Here is a 14,687-nt window from a genome sequence, read left to right as displayed (position 1 = left end):
GATTCCCTATCTCTCACACACACTCTGGGATTCCCTTACTCTCACACCCACTCTGAGATTCCCTATCTCCTACACACATTCTGCGATTCCCTCTCTCTCACACTCAGTCTGGGATTCTCTATCTCTCACACACACACTCAGGGATTCCCTATCTCTCACACACACTCTGGAATTCCCTATCACTCACACACACACTCTGGGATTCCCTATCTCTCACACACACTCAGGGATTCCCTATCTCTCACACACATTCTGGGATTCCGTCACACACACTCGGGGAATCCCTATCTTTCACACACACTCTGGGATTCCCTATCTCTCTCACACACTCTGGGATTCACTATCTCTCACACACAATCTGCAATACCCTCTCACACACACACTCTGGGATTCCCGCTCTCTCACACACACTCTGGGATTCCGTCTCTCTCACACACACTCTGGGAATCCGTCTCTCTCACACACACTCTGGGATTCCGCATCTCTCACACACACTCTGGGATTCCCTATCTCTCACACACAATCTGGTATACCCTCTCACACACACACTCTGGGATTCCCGCTCTCTCACACACACTCTGGGATTCCGTCTCTCTCACACACACTCTGGGATTCCCTATCTCTCACACTCACTCAGGGATTCCCTATCTCTCACACACACTCTGGGATTCCCTATCTCTCACACTCACTCTGGGAATCCCTAACTCTCACACACACTCTGGGATTCCCTCTCTCACACACACTCTGGAATTCCGCATCTCTCACACACACTCTGGGATTCCCTATCTCTCACTAACACACTGGGATTCCCTCTCTCACACACACTCTGGTATTCCATATCTCACACACACTCTGGGATACCCTATCTCTCACAAACACACTGGGATTCCCTCTCTCACACACACTCTGGTATTCCATCTCTCACACACACTCTGGGATTCCCTATCTCTCACTCACACTCTTAGATTCCCGATCTCTCACACACACTCTGGGATTCCCTATCACTCACACACACTCTGGGATTCCCTATCTCTCACACACTCTCAGGGATTCCCAATCTCTCACACGCACTCCTGGATTCCGTATCTCTCACACACACTCTGGGATTCCCCATCTCTCTCACACAATCTGGGATTCCCTATCTCTCACACACACTCTGGGATTCCCTCTCTCTCACACACACTCTGGGATTCCCTCACACACACTCTGGGATTCCCTATTTCACACACACTCTGGGATTCCCTATCTCTCACACACACTCTGGGATTCCCTCTTGCACACACACACTGGGATTTCGTATATCTCATACACACTCTGGGATTCCCTATCTCTCACACACACACTGGGATTCCTTATCTCTCACACACACTCTGGGATTCCCTACCTCTCACACTCACTCTGAGATTCCCTATATCCAACACACACTCTGGGATTCCCTCTCTCACACACATTCTGGAATTCCGCATCTCTCACACACACTCTGGGATTCCCTATCTCTAATAAACACTCTGGGATTCCCTATCTCACACACACTCAGTCTGGGATTCCCTATCTCTCACACTCAGTCTGGGATTCCCTATCTCTCACACACACTCTGCGATTCCCTATCACTCACAAACAACTCTGGAATTCCCTCTCTCACACACACTCTGGAATTCCACATCTCTCACACACATTCTGGGATTACCTATCTCTCATAAACACTCTGGGAATCCCTATCTTACACACACTCAGGGATTCCCCATCTCTCACAAACACTCTGGAATTCCCTCTCACACACACTCTGGGATTCCCTACCACTCACACACACACTCTGGGATTCCCTATCTCTCACACACACTCTGGGATTCCCTATCTCTCTCACACACTCTGGGATTCACTATCTCACACACACTCTGGGATTCCCGCTCTCTCACACACACTCTAGGATTCCGTCTCTCTCACACACACTCTGGGATTCCCTATCTCTCACACGCAATCTGGAATTCCCTCTCACACACACACTCTGGGATTCCCTATCTCTCACACTCACTCAGGGATTCGCTATCTCTCACACATTCTGGAATTCCATCTCTCACACACACTCTGGGATTCCCTATCTCTCACACTCACTCTGGGAATCCCTATCTCTCACACACACTCTGGGATTCCCTCTGTCACACACACTCTGGAATTCCGCATCTCTCACACACACTCTGGGATTCCCTATCTCTCAAAAACACTCTGGGATTCCCTCTCTCACACACACTCTGGTATTCCATATCTCACACACACTCTGGGATTCTCTATCTCTCACACACACTCTTGGATTCCCTATCTCTCACACACAATCTGGGATTCCCTCTCTCACACACACTCTGGGATTTCCTGTGTCTCACACACACTGGGAGATTCCCGATCTCTCACACACACTCTGCGATTTCCTATCTCTCACACACTCTGGTATTCCCTATCACTCACACAGACTCTGGGATTCCCTATCTCTCACACACACTCTGGGATTCCCTATGTCTCATACACTCTGGTATTCCCTATCTCTCACACACACTCTGGGACTCTCTGGGATTCTATCACACGCACTCTGGGATTCCCTCGCTCAGACACACTCAGGGATTCCCTATATCTCACACACACTCTGGGATTCGCTATCTCTCACACACACTCTGGGATTCCCTATCTCTCACACACACTCCGGGATTCCGTATCTCTCTCACACACTCTGGGATTCCCTATCTCACACAAACCCTGGGATTCCCTATCTCTCACACACACTGTGGGATTCCCTATCTCTCACACACACTGTGGGATTCCCTATCCCTCACACTCACTCTGGGATTCCCTATCTCTCACACACACTCTGGGATTCCGCATCTCTGACACACACTTTGGGATTCCCTATCTCTCACACACACTCTGGGATTCCCTACCTCTCACACTCACTCTGAGATTCCCTATATCCTACACACACTCTGGGATTCCCTCTCTCACACACATTCTGGAATTCCGCATCTCTCACACACACTCTGGGATTCCCTATCTCTAATAAACACTCTGGGATTCCCTATCTCACACACACTCAGTCTGGGATTCCCTATCTCTCACACTCAGTCTGGGATTCCCTATCTCTCACACACACTCTGCGATTCCCTATCACTCACAAACACTCTGGAATTCCCTCTCTCACACACACTCTGGAATTCCACATCTCTCACACACATTCTGGGATTACCTATCTCTCATAAACACTCTGGGAATCCCTATCTTACACACACTCAGGGATTCCCCATCTCTCACAAACACTCTGGAATTCCCTCTCACACACACTCTGGGATTCCCTACCACTCACACACACACTCTGGGATTCCCTATCTCTCACACACACTCTGGGATTCCCTATCTCTCTCACACACTCTGGGATTCACTATCTCACACACACTCTGGGATTCCCGCTCTCTCACACACACTCTAGGATTCCGTCTCTCTCACACACACTCTGGGATTCCCTATCTCTCACACGCAATCTGGAATTCCCTCTCACACACACACTCTGGGATTCCCTATCTCTCACACTCACTCAGGGATTCGCTATCTCTCACACATTCTGGAATTCCATCTCTCACACACACTCTGGGATTCCCTATCTCTCACACTCACTCTGGGAATCCCTATCTCTCACACACACTCTGGGATTCCCTCTGTCACACACACTCTGGAATTCCGCATCTCTCACACACACTCTGGGATTCCCTATCTCTCAAAAACACTCTGGGATTCCCTCTCTCACACACACTCTGGTATTCCATATCTCACACACACTCTGGGATTCTCTATCTCTCACACACACTCTTGGATTCCCTATCTCTCACACACAATCTGGGATTCCCTCTCTCACACACACTCTGGGATTTCCTGTGTCTCACACACACTGGGAGATTCCCGATCTCTCACACACACTCTGCGATTTCCTATCTCTCACACACTCTGGTATTCCCTATCACTCACACAGACTCTGGGATTCCCTATCTCTCACACACACTCTGGGATTCCCTATGTCTCATACACTCTGGTATTCCCTATCTCTCACACACACTCTGGGACTCTCTGGGATTCTATCACACGCACTCTGGGATTCCCGCGCTCAGACACACTCAGGGATTCCCTATATCTCACACACACTCTGGGATTCGCTATCTCTCACACACACTCTGGGATTCCCTATCTCTCACACACACTCCGGGATTCCGTATCTCTCTCACACACTCTGGGATTCCCTATCTCACACAAACCCTGGGATTCCCTATCTCTCACACACACTGTGGGATTCCCTATCTCTCACACACACTGTGGGATTCCCTATCCCTCACACTCACTCTGGGATTCCCTATCTCTCACACACACTCTGGGATTCCGCATCTCTGACACACACTTTGGGATTCCCTATCTCTCACACACACTCTGGGATTCCCTATCTCTCATACACACTCTGGGATTTCCTATCTCTCACACACTCTGGGATTCCCAATCATTCACACACACTCTGGGATACCCAATCTCTCACACACACTCTGGGATTCCCCATCTCTCTCACACAATCTGGGATTCCCTATCTCTCACCCACACTCGGGGATTCCCTCTCTCACACACACGCTGGGATTCCCTCACACACACTCTGGGATTCCCTATTTCACACACACTCTGGGATTGCCTATCTCTCTCACACACACTCTGGGATTCACTCTTGCACACACACACTGGGATTTCGTATATCCCACACACATTCTGGGATTCCCTATCCCTCAGACACACTCTGGGATTCCCTCTTGCACACACACACTGGGATTTCGTATATCTCACACACACTCTGGGATTCCCTATCTCTCACACACACACTGGGATTCCTTATCTCTCACACACACTCTAGGATTCCGTCTCTCTCACACACACTCTGGGATTCCCTATCTCTCACACGCAATCTGGAATTCCCTCTCACACACACACTCTGGGATTCCCTATCTCTCACACTCACTCAGGGATTCGCTATCTCTCACACATTCTGGAATTCCATCTCTCACACACACTCTGGGATTCCCTATCTCTCACACTCACTCTGGGAATCCCTATCTCTCACACACACTCTGGGATTCCCTCTGTCACACACACTCTGGAATTCCGCATCTCTCACACACACTCTGGGATTCCCTATCTCTCAAAAACACTCTGGGATTCCCTCTCTCACACACACTCTGGTATTCCATATCTCACACACACTCTGGGATTCTCTATCTCTCACACACACTCTTGGATTCCCTATCTCTCACACACAATCTGGGATTCCGTCTCCCTCACACACTCTGGGATTCCCTGTGTCTCACACACACTGGGAGATTCCCGATCTCTCACACACACTCTGCGACTTCCTATCTCTCACATACTCTGGTATTCCCTATCACTCACACAGACTCTGGGATTCCCTATCTCTCACACACACTCTGGGATTCCCTATGTCTCATACACTCTGGTATTCCCTATCTCTCACACACACTCTGGGACTCTCTGGGATTCTATCACACGCACTCTGGGATTCCCTCGCTCAGACACACTCAGGGATTCCCTATATCTCACACACACTCTGGGATTCGCTATCTCTCACACACACTCTGGGATTCCCTATCTCTCACACACACTCCGGGATTCCGTATCTCTCTCACACACTCTGGGATTCCCTATCTCACACAAACCCTGGGATTCCCTATCTCTCACACACACTGTGGGATTCCCTATCTCTCACACACACTGTGGGATTCCCTATCCCTCACACTCACTCTGGGATTCCCTATCTCTCACACACACTCTGGGATTCCGCATCTCTGACACACACTTTGGGATTCCCTATCTCTCACACACACTCTGGGATTCCCTATCTCTCATACACACTCTGGGATTTCCTATCTCTCACACACTCTGGGATTCCCAATCATTCACACACACTCTGGGATACCCAATCTCTCACACACACTCTGGGATTCCCCATCTCTCTCACACAATCTGGGATTCCCTATCTCTCACCCACACTCGGGGACTCCCTCTCTCACACACACGCTGGGATTCCCTCACACACACTCTGGGATTCCCTATTTCACACACACTCTGGGATTGCCTATCTCTCTCACACACACTCTGGGATTCACTCTTGCACACACACACTGGGATTTCGTATATCTCACACACATTCTGGGATTCCCTATCCCTCAGACACACTCTGGGATTCCCTCTTGCACACTCACACTGGGATTTCGTATATCTCACACACACTCTGGGATTCCCTATCTCTCACACACACACTGGGATTCCTTATCTCTCACACACACTCTGGGATTCCCTACCTCTCACACTCAATCTGAGATTCCCTATCTCCTACACACACTCTGGGATTCCCTCTCTCACACACATTCTGGAATTCCGCATCTCTCACACACACTCTGGGATTCCCTATCTCTCATAAACACTCTGGGATTCCCTATCTCACACACACTCAGTCTGGGATTCCCTATCTCTCACACTCAGTCTGGGATTCCCTATCTCTCACACACACTCTGCGATTCCCTATCTCTCACACACACTCTGGAATTCCCTATCACTCACACACACACTCGGGGAATCCCTATCTTTCTCACACACTCTGGGATTCCCTATCTCTCTCACACACTCTGGGATTCACTATCTCACACACACGATCTTGGATTCCCTATCTCTCACACACACTCTGGGATTCCTTCTCTCTCACACACACTCTGGAATTCCGCATCTCTCACACACACTCTGGGATTCCCTATCTCTCACACACAATCTGGAATTCCCTCTCTCACACACACACACACTCTGGGATTCCCTATCTCTCACACTCACTCAGGGATTCCCTATCTCTCACACACACTCTGGGATTCCCTATCTTTCACACACTCTGGAATTCCGTCTCTCACACACACTCTGGGATTCCCTATCTCTCTCACACACTCTGGGATTCCCTCTCTCACACACACTCTGGGATTCCCTATCTCTCACTCACACACTGGTATTCCCTATATCTCACAAACACTCTGGGACTCTCTGGGATTCTATCACACGCACTGTGGGATTCCCTCGCTCAGACACACTCAGGGATTCCCTATATCTCACACACACTCTGGGATTTGCTATCTCTCACACACACTCTGGGATTCCCTATCTCTCACACACACTCCGGGATTCCGTATCTCTCTCACACACTCTGGGATTCCCTATCTCACACAAACTCTGGGATTCCCTATCTCTCACACACACTGTGGGATTCCCTATCTCTCACACACACTGTGGGATTCCCTATCTCTCACACACACTCTGGGATTCTGCATCTCAGACACACACTTTGGGATTCCCTATCTCTCAGACACACTCTGGAATTCCCTATCTCTCATACACACTCTGGGATTTCCTATCTCTCACACACTCTGGGATTCCCTATCATTCACACACACTCTGGGATACCCAATCTCTCACACACACTCTGGGATTCCCCATCTCTCTCACACAATCTGGGATTCCCTATCTCTCGCCCACACTCTGGGATTCCCTCTCTCACACACTCTCTGGGATTCCCTCACACACACTCTGGGATTCCCTCTCTCACACACACTCTGGGATTCACTATCTCTCACACACACTCTGGGATTCCCTCTTGCACACACACACTAGGATTTCGTATATCTCACACACACTCTGGGATTCCCTATCCCTCATACACACTCTGGGATTCCCTCTTGCACACACACACTGGGATTTCGTATATCTCACACACACTCTGGGATTCCCTATCTCTCACACACACACTGGGATTCCTTATCTCTCACACACACTCTGGGATTCCCTACCTCTCACACTCACTCTGAGATTCCCTATCTTCTACACACACTCTGGGATTCCCTCTCTCACACACATTCTGGAATTCCGCATCTCTCACACACACTCTGGGGTTCCCTATCTCTCATAAACACTCTGGGATTCCCTATCTCACACACACTCAGTCTGGGATTCCCTATCTCTCACACTCAGTCTGGGATTCCCTATCTCTCACACACACTCTGCGATTCCCTATCTCTCACACACACTCTGGAATTCCCTATCACTCACACACACACTCGGGGAATCCCTATCTTTCTCACACACTCTGGGATTCCCTATCTCTCTCACACACTCTGGGATTCACTATCTCACACACACGATCTTGGATTCCCTATCTCTCACACACACTCTGGGATTCCTTCTCTCTCACACACACTCTGGAATTCCGCACCTCTCACACACACTCTGGGATTCCCTATCTCTCACACACAATCTGGAATTCCCTCTCACACACACACACACTCTGGGATTCCCTATCTCTCACACTCACTCAGGGATTCCCTATCTCTCACACACACTCTGGGATTCCCTATCTTTCACACACTCTGGAATTCCGTCTCTCACACACACTCTGGGATTCCCTATCTCTCTCACACACTCTGGGATTCCCTCTCTCACACACACTCTGGGATTCCCTATCTCTCACTCACACTCAGTTATTCCATCATGCACACACACTCTGGGATTCCCTATATCTCACACACACTCTGGGATTCCCGATCTCTCACACACACTCTGGGATACCCCATCTCTCACACACACTCTGGGATTCCCTTTATCTCACACACTCTCTGGGATTCGCTATGTCTCACATACACTCTGGGATTCCCTCTCGCACACACACTCTGGGATTCCCTATCTCTCAAACACACTCTGGGATTCCCGATCTCTCACACATACTCTGGGATTCCCTATCTCTCACATACACTCTGGGATTTCCTCTCGCACATGCACTCTGGGATTCCCTACATCTCACACACACTCTGGGATTCCCGATCTCTCACACATACTCTGGGATTCCCTATCTCTCACATACACTCTGGGATTCCCTCTCGCACACGCACTCTGGGATTCCCTATATCTCACACACACTCTGGGATTCCCTATCTCTCACACACACTCTGGGATTCCCTATCTCTCACTCACACTCAGTTTTCCCTCATGCACACACACTCTGGGATTCCCTATATCTCACACACACTCTGGGATTCCCGATCTCTCACACACACTCTGGGATTCCCCATCTCTCACACTCACTCTGAGATTCCCTATCTCCTACACACACTCTGGGATTCCCTCTCTCACACACACTCTGGAATTCCACATCTCTCACACACACTCTGGGATTCCCTATCTCTCACACACACTCTGGGATTCCCTAACTCTCACACTCACTCTGAGTTTCCCTATCTCCTACACACATTCTGGGATTCCCTCTCTCTCACACTCAGTCTGGGATTCTCTATCTCTCACACACACACTCAGGGATTCCCTATCTCTCACACACACTCTGGAATTCCCTATCACTCACACACACACTCTGGGATTCCCTATCTCTCACACACACTCAGGGATTCCCTATCTCTCACACACATTCTGGGATTCCGTCACACACACTCGGGGAATCCCTATCTTTCACACACGCTCTGGGATTCCCTATCTCTCTCACACACTCTGGGATTCACTATCTCACACACACTCTGGTATTCCCGCTCTCTCACACACACTCTGGGATTCCGTCTCTCTCACACACACTCTGGGATTCCGCATCTCTCACAACACACTCTGGGATTCTCTATCTCTCACACACAATCTGGAATACCCTCTCACACACACACTCTGGGATTCCCGCTCTCTCACACACACTCTGGGATTCCGTCTCTCTCACACACACTCTGGGATTCCCTATCTCTCACACTCACTCAAGGATTCCCTATCTCTCACACACACTCTGGGATTCCCTATCTCTCACACTCACTCTGGGAATCCCTATCTCTCACACACACTCTGGGATTCCCTCTCTCACACACACTCTGGAATTCCGCATCTCTCACACACACTCTGGGATTCCCTATCTCTCACTAACACACTGGGATTCCCTCTCTCACACACACCCTGGTATCCAAATATCTCACACACACTCTGGGATTCCCTATCTCTCACAAACTCACTGTGATTCACTCTCTCACACACACTCTGGTATTCCATATCTCACACACACTCTGGGATTCCCTATCTCTCACACACACTCTTAGATTCCCGATCTTTCACACACACTCTGGGATTCCCTATCACTCACACACACTCTGGGATTCCCTATCTCTCACACACTCTCAGGGATTCCCAATCTCTCACACGCACTGCTGGATTCCGTATCTCTCACACACACTCTGGGATTCCCCATCTCACTCACACACTCTGGGATTCCCTATCTCTCACATACACTCTGGTATTCCCTGTCTGTCACACACACTCTGGGATTCCCTCACACACACTCTGGGATTCCCTATTTCACACACACTCTGGGATTCCCTATTTCTCACACACACTCTGGGATTCCCTCTTGCACACACACACTGGGATTTCGTATATCACACACACACTCTGGGATTCCCTATCTCTCACACACACACTGGGATTCCTTATCTCTCACACACACTCTGGGATTCACTACCTCTCACACTCACTCTGAGATTCCCTATATCCTACACACACTCTGGGATTCCCTCTCTCACACACACTCAGTCTGGGATTCCCTATCTCTCACACTCAGTCTGGGATTTCCTATCTCTCACACACACTCAGTGATTCCCTATCTCTCACACACACTGTGGAATTCCCTCTCTCACACACACTCTGGGATTCCCTATCTTTCACACACTCTGGAATTCCGTCTCTCACACACACTCTGGGATTCCCTATCTCTCTCACACACTCTGGGATTCCCTCTCTCACACACACTCTGGGATTCCCTATCTCTCACTCACACACTGGTATTCCCTATATCTCACAAACACTCTGGGACTCTCTGGGATTCTATCACACGCACTGTGGGATTCCCTCGCTCAGACACACTCAGGGATTCCCTATATCTCACACACACTCTGGGATTTGCTATCTCTCACACACACTCTGGGATTCCCTATCTCTCACACACACTCCGGGATTCCGTATCTCTCTCACACACTCTGGGATTCCCTATCTCACACAAACTCTGGGATTCCCTATCTCTCACACACACTGTGGGATTCCCTATCTCTCACACACACTGTGGGATTCCCTATCTCTCACACACACTCTGGGATTCTGCATCTCAGACACACACTTTGGGATTCCCTATCTCTCAGACACACTCTGGAATTCCCTATCTCTCATACACACTCTGGGATTTCCTATCTCTCACACACTCTGGGATTCCCTATCATTCACACACACTCTGGGATACCCAATCTCTCACACACACTCTGGGATTCCCCATCTCTCTCACACAATCTGGGATTCCCTATCTCTCGCCCACACTCTGGGATTCCCTCTCTCACACACTCTCTGGGATTCCCTCACACACACTCTGGGATTCCCTCTCTCACACACACTCTGGGATTCACTATCTCTCACACACACTCTGGGATTCCCTCTTGCACACACACACTAGGATTTCGTATATCTCACACACACTCTGGGATTCCCTATCCCTCATACACACTCTGGGATTCCCTCTTGCACACACACACTGGGATTTCGTATATCTCACACACACTCTGGGATTCCCTATCTCTCACACACACACTGGGATTCCTTATCTCTCACACACACTCTGGGATTCCCTACCTCTCACACTCACTCTGAGATTCCCTATCTTCTACACACACTCTGGGATTCCCTCTCTCACACACATTCTGGAATTCCGCATCTCTCACACACACTCTGGGATTCCCTATCTCACACACACTCAGTCTGGGATTCCCTATCTCTCACACTCAGTCTGGGATTCCCTATCTCTCACACACACTCTGCGATTCCCTATCTCTCACACACACTCTGGAATTCCCTATCACTCACACACACACTCGGGGAATCCCTATCTTTCTCACACACTCTGGGATTCCCTATCTCTCTCACACACTCTGGGATTCACTATCTCACACACACGATCTTGGATTCCCTATCTCTCACACACACTCTGGGATTCCTTCTCTCTCACACACACTCTGGAATTCCGCATCTCTCACACACACTCTGGGATTCCCTATCTCTCACACACAATCTGGAATTCCCTCTCACACACACACACACTCTGGGATTCCCTATCTCTCACACTCACTCAGGGATTCCCTATCTCTCACACACACTCTGGGATTCCCTATCTTTCACACACTCTGGAATTCCGTCTCTCACACACACTCTGGGATTCCCTATCTCTCTCACACACTCTGGGATTCCCTCTCTCACACACACTCTGGGATTCCCTATCTCTCACTCACACTCAGTTATTCCATCATGCACACACACTCTGGGATTCCCTATATCTCACACACACTCTGGGATTCCCGATCTCTCACACACACTCTGGGATACCCCATCTCTCACACACACTCTGGGATTCCCTTTATCTCACACACTCTCTGGGATTCGCTATGTCTCACATACACTCTGGGATTCCCTCTCGCACACACACTCTGGGATTCCCTATCTCTCAAACACACTCTGGGATTCCCGATCTCTCACACATACTCTGGGATTCCCTATCTCTCACATACACTCTGGGATTTCCTCTCGCACATGCACTCTGGGATTCCCTACATCTCACACACACTCTGGGATTCCCGATCTCTCACACATACTCTGGGATTCCCTATCTCTCACATACACTCTGGGATTCCCTCTCGCACACGCACTCTGGGATTCCCTATATCTCACACACACTCTGGGATTCCCTATCTCTCACACACACTCTGGGATTCCCTATCTCTCACTCACACTCAGTTTTCCCTCATGCACACACACTCTGGGATTCCCTATATCTCACACACACTCTGGGATTCCCGATCTCTCACACACACTCTGGGATTCCCCATCTCTCACACTCACTCTGAGATTCCCTATCTCCTACACACACTCTGGGATTCCCTCTCTCACACACACTCTGGAATTCCACATCTCTCACACACACTCTGGGATTCCCTATCTCTCACACACACTCTGGGATTCCCTAACTCTCACACTCACTCTGAGTTTCCCTATCTCCTACACACATTCTGGGATTCCCTCTCTCTCACACTCAGTCTGGGATTCTCTATCTCTCACACACACACTCAGGGATTCCCTATCTCTCACACACACTCTGGAATTCCCTATCACTCACACACACACTCTGGGATTCCCTATCTCTCACACACACTCAGGGATTCCCTATCTCTCACACACATTCTGGGATTCCGTCACACACACTCGGGGAATCCCTATCTTTCACACACGCTCTGGGATTCCCTATCTCTCTCACACACTCTGGGATTCACTATCTCACACACACTCTGGTATTCCCGCTCTCTCACACACACTCTGGGATTCCGTCTCTCTCACACACACTCTGGGATTCCGCATCTCTCACAACACACTCTGGGATTCTCTATCTCTCACACACAATCTGGAATACCCTCTCACACACACACTCTGGGATTCCCGCTCTCTCACACACACTCTGGGATTCCGTCTCTCTCACACACACTCTGGGATTCCCTATCTCTCACACTCACTCAAGGATTCCCTATCTCTCACACACACTCTGGGATTCCCTATCTCTCACACTCACTCTGGGAATCCCTATCTCTCACACACACTCTGGGATTCCCTCTCTCACACACACTCTGGAATTCCGCATCTCTCACACACACTCTGGGATTCCCTATCTCTCACTAACACACTGGGATTCCCTCTCTCACACACACCCTGGTATCCAAATATCTCACACACACTCTGGGATTCCCTATCTCTCACAAACTCACTGTGATTCACTCTCTCACACACACTCTGGTATTCCATATCTCACACACACTCTGGGATTCCCTATCTCTCACACACACTCTTAGATTCCCGATCTTTCACACACACTCTGGGATTCCCTATCACTCACACACACTCTGGGATTCCCTATCTCTCACACACTCTCAGGGATTCCCAATCTCTCACACGCACTGCTGGATTCCGTATCTCTCACACACACTCTGGGATTCCCCATCTCACTCACACACTCTGGGATTCCCTATCTCTCACATACACTCTGGTATTCCCTGTCTGTCACACACACTCTGGGATTCCCTCACACACACTCTGGGATTCCCTATTTCACACACACTCTGGGATTCCCTATTTCTCACACACACTCTGGGATTCCCTCTTGCACACACACACTGGGATTTCGTATATCACACACACACTCTGGGATTCCCTATCTCTCACACACACACTGGGATTCCTTATCTCTCACACACACTCTGGGATTCACTACCTCTCACACTCACTCTGAGATTCCCTATATCCTACACACACTCTGGGATTCCCTCTCTCACACACACTCAGTCTGGGATTCCCTATCTCTCACACTCAGTCTGGGATTTCCTATCTCTCACACACACTCAGTGATTCCCTATCTCTCACACACACTGTGGAATTCCCTCTCTCACACACACTCTGGGATTCCCTATCTTTCACACACTCTGGAATTCCGTCTCTCACACACACTCTGGGATTCC

Source organism: Chiloscyllium plagiosum, unplaced genomic scaffold (genome assembly GCF_037043375.1).
Source record: "Chiloscyllium plagiosum isolate Xiang-an unplaced genomic scaffold, Cpla_swu_hap1 HiC_scaffold_53Y, whole genome shotgun sequence".
Taxonomy (NCBI): domain Eukaryota; kingdom Metazoa; phylum Chordata; class Chondrichthyes; order Orectolobiformes; family Hemiscylliidae; genus Chiloscyllium; species Chiloscyllium plagiosum.
This window is presented reverse-complemented; position numbering follows the sequence as displayed.